The following is a 12,203-nucleotide window of genomic DNA, read 5'->3' on the forward strand; positions in this document are numbered from 1 at the left end:
AGGAAGGGAGCACCTTGGCAGAAGGGAGAGAGGACAGGGAGCACTGTCGTGGAAACAATCGCTCGTTGCAGAGAGATATCCGAGAGGATTTTGCTCCTTTTGGAAATGTAAGCAGTGAAGGAAAGGTGTGGGAACAGGAAACCTGCAGTTCCTGAGCAACAGGTAAGGGTCAGAGGAGCTGCGATTTTACAGCGTAATTTAGACCATGATAATTTAAATGAACCCTGGAATTTTTCCAAAGAATTGTCGTCATTCAAGCTCTGAGTGGTAATCATTTCTTTGATTTCATAATTTCTTCTTAGAGAGTTCTGGCAATTATTTTATCTAAAAGTCATGTAAGCCCTCAGGGTGGGTTTTCCCTTACCTAACTTCAGACAAATCCAATATAGACGTCTGCATGTGTACTATTCACCTGGGACTTTTTGTAGTCAGTGAAGACAGCTGCATACTTCCTGGACAGGATTCTGCTGTTTTAAATGTATTTGAAATGTCTGCCTTAGGATGAGATGAATGATGCCCTAGACCTTTTCTGTCTAAACCCAGCCTACACTGTTCACTGCATGCTGTTCAGTACCCCATGCATATTGATAATTGTTATTTGTTGTTTCCTCTGCTTTAGTGAAAGCGTTAAATTACTAGTCTCAGACATAGGGATTGTTCTTGAGAATTTCTTTGCTATTCTCTCAGGCAGAAGTATTCTCACAGCAGTTTGTACTGTCTTCAAGTTTGTGGAAGGCTAAGAGAGGAGGAGAGCATGAGTGAAGGGGATTAAATTAATTAGGCTGGCAAAAAGAAAAATATGTTAAATGTTTGCTGTCGATAACAATAATTTATTCAGTTCAAAACTTTGGAGAGCTAATTGAAAGAACAGTTTTACATTACAAGCTTCCAGCAGAACTATTTGTTCCCAGAAGGTAGGAATATCAGATTATTTCTAGGCAGGGAACAAATTGCCTGAACTTGTAATTATATGGGATCCTTTGCTGACGCGAAAAGACTGGCAAAGACAAGATGTGCTGTCAGTAGACAAGTTCTTCTACTAAAGACTTCCACTCTAACCAAGGTCTCCTCGGTTTGGTGACCAGAACCGATGGGCCCATAATGTGTGCTGTAGGTTTAGGTATTATGCCAGCTGCTATGTCTCAATCCAATATGTAAGCAAATTGGAAGTGCAGGATACCCTGTGCAGCTTCTTGGGGGCTTTTGAGGACAGTGATAGAGATAACAGGTGACACACATTTTCATCTCCCCTTTCTACATAATCCGTATTCACACCACTCCCATATGTTAATTCCTCTGCCACCACAGAGGCTGTAAGTATCAAGGTATCAGGGTGCTGGTAGAGGAGCTGATATGAAACGACAGGAGAAGAAATGTGCTGTGGATGTCCTGTCCTTCTACAAAATGCCTGGGGATGGGATCCACCAGGACACAGACTGGAAAGCAGTCACTTGCTAGAAAACAGCCTTTGTAAACAGTGGACTCTTCACCTAGGCTAGTTGCTTCTCACCTGATTTCAGTTTTAATGATGGGCTTCTGGATAAAATATGGATCTACCTGCAGCTCAACAAATGGCAAGACGGGCTCTGAATGAAAGAAGGCATATTAGGTGTACCAAAAATCCATAAAATAAAAAAAAAATAATTCAAAAAAGGGCTTTCCAAGACCTCAAGCCTCACAAACACTAGAACATGGCATTTGTTATATCCTCTTTTAGCACTTGAAAGGAAGGAATAGTATAGCAATAAAAAGGACTGCAAGTTAAATAACATAAACAAGCCAGGTGAATCTCTAGTCCTACAGATCTACTCAGAAAACTCTCTTAATAAAATATTTGCTTGGCAAGATAAGAGAGTTTTCCATTTATATTGTTTCATCCTCAAAATAACTATGTGAATGTTTGCACATAGACATTTTTAACACTTGGTCACTGTGGAAAGTGCTTAGATGCAACTGACATTTGTTTGCCTTAAGAATAACATTGCAAATCCAAGAACAACCTTTTTTTCTAATACTTGTGATCAAAGGTGGAAGACCTATTTTATGAATATGAACCCAAACCTAATATCTCCCAAAGAATCAATTTAAATCTTCACTGTTTTTAATAATGCCAAAAGGCAGGTCAGACTAGCAAGAAGCAGAGCATGCCGTTTATGAAATGGTAGGTGGAAAGATTAAAAAATGAATACTTAAGAAAGTAAGAGAAAGACCTCTAATTTATGTACAGTGGGGCAATGTGAAAACCTCAGAGAGAAACCAAACGATTTTTCAGTGTATGATTAAAGAAAGCCAAACTCAAACCGTTCAAACATCAGTAGCACAGCACATTTCCAAAGCGTGCTTCTGCAAATGCATGTATGATAGACCTGCTTGACCTTTTTAGGCTGAGTTTTATTTTTTATAAATTGCAAAGGCTCCTACCAGGCTTATCCTCTGGGCTCGCCTATTCAGGTTTGAGAGGGCAATGCCTTTCAGGAGATAATTTGGAGCAATTGGTTTTCCTATCACTCGGGTAAGAAAAAAAGGAGAAAAGTTTTAAAATACAAGTGAAACACTGCCCTGCTATCTGCGCATTTTATGATTCTCAGCAAGAATCTGGCAGTCTTTGTTATGTCTTGGTAAAATACATTTGTGAGATATTGTAATGAAGTCTTATTATTTGGACTGTGAGATTTAGTACAAAGTGTATTACACTTCATTTAGCAGGACAATCCTCTGAATTATTAACATAACTAAGAGAACTTAAGAATCGCCATCAGCATTAATGAACAAAGTATATTATGTGAAGCTTTATGCTTGATTATTGCTTGTCTTTGATTATTCATCAATTTGCAGTCTATGGTAATTCACAATTCATCTGCCAGCCATTAGTGTGAATTAGTGATATTCTACTGTACGTATTATATGTTTACTGCACTTGCTTGCAGTATGAAAGAGAATATTGTACTGTCAATTGTCTGATACGTGCCTCTACTATGCACATTGCTAGGAAAAAGGATAAGCATGAAAGTTGTGGATGTACTTTAGCATCTGTCCTGAGTATTGTTTTTATTTTATGAGCCTTAGGGGAAAATCTGTTCAAGAGTTGCCTTTACATGTACTTTCACTGCTAGAAGAAAGGAGATATGGAAAAAGTAATGAATTTCTTCTTTACAATTCAGCTGCCAAAAGGGAAAACTTGGTAAAACTCTGTGTTATCTTTTCTTTACACCAGTTAACTAATCTTTATAGATGTTGAAAAAATGGCTATCCATGTAAGCTCCTGTCTCTAAGTAGTCACTCATTTGTTTAAATAACTAAGTTTTGAATTAATTACTCGACTTAATATACTTCCTTTTGCAGTTGCATATTTTATGGTCCATATTGTTTTTCCATCTGCTTTATCGATAGTCTTGCAAATTTGGGTAAACTTGAGGAATTTTTATTATAGCACAGATATTAAACATCCTGTTATGTTACTGAAAGGTATTTTCTGTGTTTCCCTTAGACCTCATTAGGACTAATGGGATGTAACGACGTTATAACTCCAGTCTGGCATGGCACTAAAATTAGTGTTTATCCTGAAATGTAAGAGCAATGTTATTGAATTAAAAATTTTGCACATCTCATGTGCTTTATTTGATTAAGGCTTAAAAGAATAAACTTCTATTCCACTAACTGTGTGAGTTACTTCTAAAGCCTGGGCATCATATACATTTTATGGCATCATGTTATACAGCAAGATGCTCTCAGATTAGCAGTAATGATCGTGATTATAAATAATCCTGTGTGAGTGTGTGTGTATTAAACAGCAAATGCTGTGGTTGCTCCTGGTTAATTCAACTTACATGAAAGCTCCCAATATATGTCATTGTAAAGCATAGCCTCACAGGGCCTCACAGCAGAGGGAGAGGTGTTGTACTCCAGAGTACAGCCCGGTCTGCTACAGTGGTGCACAGAAAGGTCTGTCTTGTTGTGGGGAAGTTTCATGGTATTCTGAGTACAAAATTATCTGGATGAGAATAGGCCTGCCTCCCCCTGTGGCAGGAAGCTCTTGTGGACTTAGAATACTTTTTTTATTATTATTATCTAATTAACCTTACTACATAACACATGATGAACACCCAGGGAGTGCAGAGGAAGAGAGAAGGAAAATGTAGCCTGTGAGCTAGATCAAAAGGAAAGAGGGTTGTATATATCCATTGCACACTGACCAGTCAAAATACTTCACTATTTCTGAGGACGTGCAGTGATAGGATGAAGGATAATGGTTTTAAACTGAAAGAGGGTAGATTTAGATTAGAAGAAATTCTTTACTGTGAGGGTGGTGAGACAGTGGAACAGGTTGCCCAGAGAAGTTGTGGCTGCCCCATCCCTGGAGGTGTTCAAGGACAGGTTGGATGGGGCTTTGAGCAACCTGGTCTAGTGGGAGGTGTCCCTGTCTTTGGCAAGGCGGGTGGAAGTAGATGATCTTTAAGGTCCATTCCAACTCTAACCATTCTATGATTCTGTGATTCTATTTACAACTAGTATGAACTGTGCCTCCAAAACTCTACTTAGTAACAGTAAGTAAATGAGAGTTAAACACCCAGATGTGCAATTTTCCTATTGCTACACTGCTGTACAATTTACTCTCCACAGGTAGCTATCTTATGCATTTCAAAATTGGCTTCACGTATTTTATTTAAAAATTACTGCAGCATAAATTCTGCAACTCTTTGTCACAAAATCAACAAAATATTAGCAGGAATTTTAAAATGAAAATTGCAGTCACAGCACCTTCAGGTAGGTCTTTTCATCACTTGGTCAGCTGTTCTGTCTGTTGATTCCAACAACAACAACATACAGCTCAGTAAGAAGGAAATTAAATTTCAAATATTGAGTCCCTATAGGGAATGTCTCCTTGTGGCTCCCTTAATCAAAATATGCTCCACTTCAGAGAGGAAATTAAATCAAGGTGGCCAACTTTCCTCTCCTCTCTCTGCCCCCATGAATAAGTAAGCCAGAACTGCACTGATTTATTGAGGAAAAGAGCAATTTCCAAGGGGTAAAATGTGCATCTGGAACAAATGCACAGTGTTCTTGTAAAGCAGAGCAGAAGATTATTTCTATTCCTGGACAATTCCACTGTAGTAGAAAATCTCATTGCGGTATTACCAAGGGTGTTGTCAATATCGTACGTGTAGGAATATAAACAGTCTCCTTTACAATGTGCTCCAGGACATGAGCCTTACCAGGTGAGCTAACGCATATGGCAAGAAAGGTATGGACGGCTACAGATTAAAGTATGTTTTCTGACACTTGCAGGGCTCAAAGTGTAAAATACAAGGTGCTTTGAATGCCCCTTGTCTTTGAGGGTAGCTTGGACACTCAGCACCTGTTGGGGGAGTATGTCGAGAAGTCTCGCTCACAGGAAGGTCCCAGCATGGCTCATTCACGAGAAGATGAAGAGGCTGGGAATCAGCTACTTTGCAGGCTGTGTACCAGATAACTGGCCCAAAGACAATATAAAATACCAGGACTGACTTCTCTCTGGATGGTATACATCTCTCCAAAAGTTTTAGTTTGGGCAGATAACCACCAGCTGTGTATTAAGCTCTTGTGGATTTTTTTTCCCTTTCACCATTTCCAAGAAGAAACAGAGGAAAATCTCCAACACTTGGAGCAATGCTTTCAACTAAGTTTGTAAGAGAAGACTCAGATAGGAAAATTAAGTTCAGAAAACAAAAGGTTTTTTTGGGTGCTTAATAGAAAGGCTTAGTGGGAGATGTTTAATGTCATATAGGGGAATGAAGCACCCAGCCCCTGCCCATTTTCTGTGGGATTTAGTCACCTGTCATCTGTAGCTCCAGAGTCCAGCCTTTAACATTTTAATTTAAAATCCAGTTTGCTGTTAAAATAGTTCAAATTCAAGGTAGGTTTTTGTCCAACCTGTTCAAAAAGCTTAGTTTGAAAACCGTGCCACCTTTTGCCCAGGTACTGTCCAAACCCATCAAACTAAATTTAGCAGTTTTTATTCCCCAGCTTTGGGTCTACACAAGAAACCAAGGACACCTATGTCTGTGAATAGGATTAGAAGAATGGAGGCAGGATTTCTGAGAGCTGGTCACTGGAAGTCCTGCTTACTTTGTTTAGCTCACTCAACAGAGCCTGAGCTCTAAGAAGGCAATGTGCAAACACTAGACTAATGTCTTGCAATTAAAACACCACCTAGTGAATCAACAATGGAACATATGTCTCCCTGTCAAAATAAAATCATTTACCAAACATTACCTTTAGATAATGTGTGCTGTACTATTGGTGACTCATATAAAGTTGGTGATTCAATGACCTATATGGATTTTGCTATTGTTAGATTGCTTGCTCCAGTTTCTTTTAAGTGCCACTCTAACAATGTGACTGATTAGGAGAAAGAAGCCTTATCAAAATAAAGCTATAAAAGGACTACATTTTGCATGTTTGTTTTGAAATGCAGGCTAAATCCTAAATCTGGGGCTGAGCTCAGCACTGAGATGTCCAATCAGCTGATGTTTTGCCCAACAGCAAATAAAGTGGTCTTTACCCTCACAGTTGCATATTGGACATGCATCCCCAAATACTACAGCACTGCACTTTGGAAGTGTTCTCTTCCAGAAGCAATTTAGGGACTGAAAAAAAATGGCATCTAACGCCTATGTTTGTGAGATGACTGGAAGGAGTCTAATTTACTTTCCCACCCCCCCATGCCACAAAGGAAAAAAGCCCCAACCTGTTCTGGGATTTTCAGATCAGTTAAAATGAGAACAGGATGGTGGGAAAGGGTGCATGTGTGCATGCGTATACACATACGTTTATTCTTTCTTTTCCTAGTCCTACACAGTAATTGGTAAATTATGACATGGTCACTGCCAGTAAAACAGGATCTCAAAGCTGCCATGTATTGCCTGGTGATATAAAGCTGGGTCAGCTTCTTTACACATTTCTGAAAAATGCTGTGCTGGATTTCTTCTTTATTGGAAGAACTGTCTGCATCTTCACTGAATATGTGTTGTCTTCAGGATTTTGGTTTGGGTGGGTGTCACTTTATGGCAAATTGACCTGTTTGGACAAGACAATAGCTTTGATATATTAACTTACAATTCTGTGCAGAGATAACTGTTTGGATAATTGTGTCAGGACAGTTTTAACTACACTACTGTCATCTGGCTCACCTATGCATGTTCAGTTCATGCTCATGTTTAATTTATGCTGGTTTCCTAGCCCCATCTATCATCACTGAAGAGAGCTAAATTACATTTTGGAGACTTTTGTCTGGATCTTCTCTCTGAAAATGGAGCCCAGACAATTGCCTGACAATATAGAGGTGCCTAAAGTAGGTGAGATGAGTCTCATTCATAGAGGATACCATACAAAAAGCAGATTTTAGTATATGCTATCTTGCCAACTGGTTGTGGCATCTAAAGTGCTCCTAAGTAGATCTGAGAGCGTTGATGGACAGCCTGAATAGCTGCAGTAACAAGGTTTCTTGTTGCATACTTTTCAAGAGTGGCTAGATGCTGTGAGACAGACTTACAAGCTAAAAAAATTATATTGATATTGTTGAAGAGGAGTATAAGAAGTCACTCAAATTGCACCACACTGGAAAAGGTACATGGTTCCGTGCAGTTCTCCATTTACCCTGAAGCAGAAGTAGACAATGGCAGTGATCAAAACAAACAAATTTGTTTCTTATTTTCAATGTTTTACTTCCTAATGGGGATGTGGGGACAATGAATGACAGGTGGAAGTTTTCCATAAAGGACCACAAAGGTCATCTTTCTTTCATTGTTGGGGAATATAAAGATACAGTTACTACAATATCCTGTACAGCTGGTAGGTTGTGATTACTGCTTACAGACCTAATCACAACTCCTCCAAACTTACCTTTGTATTTCATCTAGGAATACATTTTATGTTTATAAAAAAAGTGCATTTGAGCAGAGGTGAAGGAGCTGAAGAGAGATTTTACACCAAATTAAACTTAGATGTGCTATATTCACAGCGGACATAGCAAAACAGGTTATCGCAGGGTAACAGCTCTTCATACAACAGCTGACACGTGATGGCAATTCATGTGTGCTTTGTATTTCCCCTGCAAAACAGGACGTGAATTATCCAAGCGTAGCTTCTTCAATGAAAGCTGGTTGAGTTAACTTAAATTACCTTTCCTTTTCTGCCTGCAACGTAGATGTTAGTGGAGAGTTACAGGAGATCAGCAGATGCATATTAAATTCTTATCCTATGGTAATGCTTATATATTTGAGGTCTTGATTGTTACTTGATATCCCAGGCAAGCCAATGTTTTCTTCTCTGGTAGGCCTGACTGGGTTGTTTCTAAAATTGGCAGCTGTCATTGACTTGAATGGGTTTAAAATTCAAGCTAAAAATGTGTCTTTATGTAAATAAGCAACATATTTTATACTCTCAGCCAGTATCCTCTAGCAAAGTCTGAATGTGTTTGTGAACAACCCATCATTATATCTTAAAAAAAAATTTTCAACATTTGTTTGTTTATGTAACATTTGTTTTAACTCTGTGAATTGTTTATGCTTGGTGGAAAGTACAAAGTTTTAATGGTTTTGGATTATTTTAGGGACATCTATAACAGTGCTGACTCTTGATTCCTCTGTTCTTGCACACACAAGTCAATCTGCATGTATGTCTTCCTTAGAACAGGGCTACAATTATTAATCTTGATCTGATATCTGATGCTTATATTTGAAAGCAGCAGAATCTCCAGGGCTATCATTATAAGCATATGAGTCACATCCCATCTAGAAGTTTTTGGTTTATCCCATTTGCTGTGGGTAACATTTGCAGTAAGCTTTTCCATAGAATGATAATACTTGCATGGTGTTCTCTGCGAGCAAAATATTGTACAAATATTAGCTAACTGACCCTTGCAGAACCTATGTACTGTGATTAAACATGTTATAATCCTCAGAGGTGAAGGTAGGAGAGAGTGGGGAGAAGAGAACGGCTCTCTTCCCTTCTGCTGCCAAGAGCAAGAAAAGTTTTCCCTCCTCTTTCAGATTTACATGAGATGCTTCCCTTGTTTCTCGCACTGTGTGACAAAGGTCACTTCTTCTGTTTCTGTTGACTTAGGCCTTGTCTTGTCCTTGTTTGACAGGGAAAACAACTGAGGGTAGAATGGAATTGCACAGGCACTGCACAATGACTCCCTGGCAGGGCTGCGTTCAGACCAGGAGCACTCACCTCTGCATCCATTGCACTGCACCTGTCCGCACCTATGTATGTAGCTCTGTTCCTGCCATAATTCTTTGCTAACACGTTGCATGGTTTTAACATGTTTCCTTTGGCTTTTGCACCATTTTATAAGCAATCCCTGTCAAGTAAACACTCGTAGATCCAAATGTCAGAAGGAAAAAGAATGAATTCACGTTTGGCTGCTGAAACATGCCCATGATTACTTGAAAGAGAATCTTAGAACTTGTATGTAAAACTGTATCATGTCCTCTTCAGGTACAAGAAGCACTGTGAATATGCAGTGTATTCTTCTATTTTCAAAGGCAAGCTCCTCTGTTCTGTAAATACAGCTCGTCTGCGGTAAAGCTGTCCTGCTGCAGGGCTCAGTGGGTAACCCCTGGCCCAACACATCAGGAGGATAGACTTCACATTTTCATCATAGGAACTAAGAGGCATTTATGTTCCTCATATCCTGGGTGGATATGGGAATATGGGGAAAATTTCGAGCCCTTCTCTCTCTCTGCATTTTAAAGTTGACCAATGCAATATAAACATGGGGAAAATGGGACACTAGAATAAATGCATTCACATGGTACGATTCCTCATGTGCTTAAAGATAAGTGTGCTCTGATAGTCACAGTGCAATGGCTGAATTATGTAAAGGTCAGAGAGGGAGAACAGCATCTCACATAGATGCATTTCTCTGTTTTCTTGTTCCAAGTTTAAGAGGCGGCAGTCTGTAGTGGCTGAAAATGAGCAAAACGACTACTCCACAAGGCAGAGATGTTGGGCTAGGGATTGCCATACCTATCTATGTATCTATGCCAAGCACAGAAAAATATCAAGGAGTTGTTATGTGATGTATTTTAAGTGATCAACAAGATGGCTGCTGAAGTCACACAACTCCTACAAGTACTTATGATCAATCAGCCCTCCAACTACAATGGAAAACACATGTAGATCAGCAAAGCTTGGTCAGATTTTCCAGACTTGTCAGATTTTCCATTCAACTTAGGCTCTTTGTTCATTGCTGTGTGCTGGACCTTTGTCTGCTGGACCTTTATCTGCTGTATCCTATCCTCTTCTCATTGAAATCAACCAAGTCATTGTTTTTCTGATGTTGAGTGGGTTATTGAATGAGGCCTCAGCTACAGCCCGAGTTGTTATATTTTCCTTCCTTTGTTGCTGAAACCTTTCCTGCTCTGTAAACACATTTATACTATCATGGCATATATGACTATCTTGATTCTAAAACAGACAAAACAAATACAGCCTATCCACCACTTACTATTAGCCTACCACTTTCATTCAAATATGAGGTTTAATGTTTCACACGTGTTTTCCAATCTTTAGCAGTGAGTCTGCTTCAGAAAGTGCCAGCTATAAGAGTGGCAACAGGAAAAAAATGACTCATTTTTCCTTGTAAAGTGTAATCTCAAAGGACTGCGTCACCTGACTGTGGTTCTCATTTAAAATCAGGATTATGATAGCAAGAAGAGGAAGGCTAAATTATTATAAGGAATATTTCTGCTGTTAGTTCATTAGTGTTTTGAGCCAAAGGGATATAATATTTGTGTTCTTTCACTGAAATACAAAGGCAACTGTTAGAAAAACAGAGTTCTGTTAACATCTGCTTTGAACATTCAAGGCATACCAGCTAATGCCTATGGGATGACATTTGTTCCTGTGTAAAGTGCAAGTACAATGTCTGTTCACCAGTTACCCTCCAGGCTTACATGCTCTAAGAGGTACCTATGATGTTTAGAGTTGCACAATAGATTTCAGCCAACAAATAAATGATACTAACTGAAGACAGCATCTGTAAAGCTCTACATGAGCAAGTAAGTCACGGTAATGACTTTTTTCCTGCACAAATGCAATTGCCAGACTTGTTGATCAACAAAATATTGCAAATGCTGCCATAGGATTTGAAAGAATCTGCCTTCTTGCAAAGCTATGCCCTCTGAAAAAAAAAAGAATTACCTCATCATTTGTTGTAGAAGTGGACACAAAGGTAGAAATCTGTCATCCCTGTCTTAGAGACAGCTATTGTATGTGATCCAGGATGCCACGTTTAGCTGCTCTCCCTCTTTGTCCCTCCCCTGCTCTTTGGTTGTGTGGGGCACAGGCAGCAAGGAGGCACCGCTGCTGTTGCTAGTGGCAATGCTACCATTAATCCTCCCCATGCCGTTGCTCCAGGCTCACCTCAGCAAGAGTTTGAAATGAATACGTGACAGCAGCTAAGCGTCATGGTCCTCTAAACTACAAAATTAAGTAAGTGGATTTAAAGCAGGTGGCCTAAATCCTTTACTGGGGGCTATGATGAAAGGAAATGCCTTGGAGGATCTGTAGGGCTGTCCTGGTGACTGACATCCTGAGGTATTACCGGTGTTGCAGCTTGCTAGAACCTGAAATTTCACATTTTAACATTTGACTAATTTTAGATTTCTAAGGCTTGGGCACAAGCTGGAACACAGGAAATTCCATCTCAACATGAGGAAAAACTTCTTTACTTTGAGGGTGCCCGGGTGCTGGAACAGGCTGCCCAGAGAGGTTGTTGAGTCTCCTTCTCTGAAGATATTCACAACCTGCCAGGATGCATTCCTGTCCAACCTGCTCTAGGTGAACCTACTTTGGCGGGGGGATTGGACTAGATGATCTCTGTAGGTCCCTTCTAACCCCTACCATTCTGTGATTCTGTGAGAGTGAATACTATGAGCAGAGAGTGGGAGAATCAGCTCCTGATCCACAAGTGATCCTGATCACAAATGCTGGTGGATTGTAAAGGGCAGAGAAGACCTTTGTAAGGGAGACACTTGTCTCACTTGCTGCCAAAGTTGAGAGCTGTATGTTGAATGAGGATGGAGGCAGTTTGAGGAGAGGAATTTGTCTCTTTTGTAAAGGGTTGAATGCTGCCCAGGAGAGCTGCTGCTTCTGTCTATCTGCATTACAGAATTAGCACAATGATGCTGGTCAGATCAATAAATCTTACCTAAGTT

The sequence above is a fragment of the Charadrius vociferus genome, unplaced genomic scaffold (genome assembly GCF_000708025.1).
Source record: "Charadrius vociferus isolate BGI_N301 unplaced genomic scaffold, ASM70802v2 scaffold298, whole genome shotgun sequence".
NCBI classification, from domain to species: Eukaryota; Metazoa; Chordata; class Aves; order Charadriiformes; family Charadriidae; genus Charadrius; species Charadrius vociferus.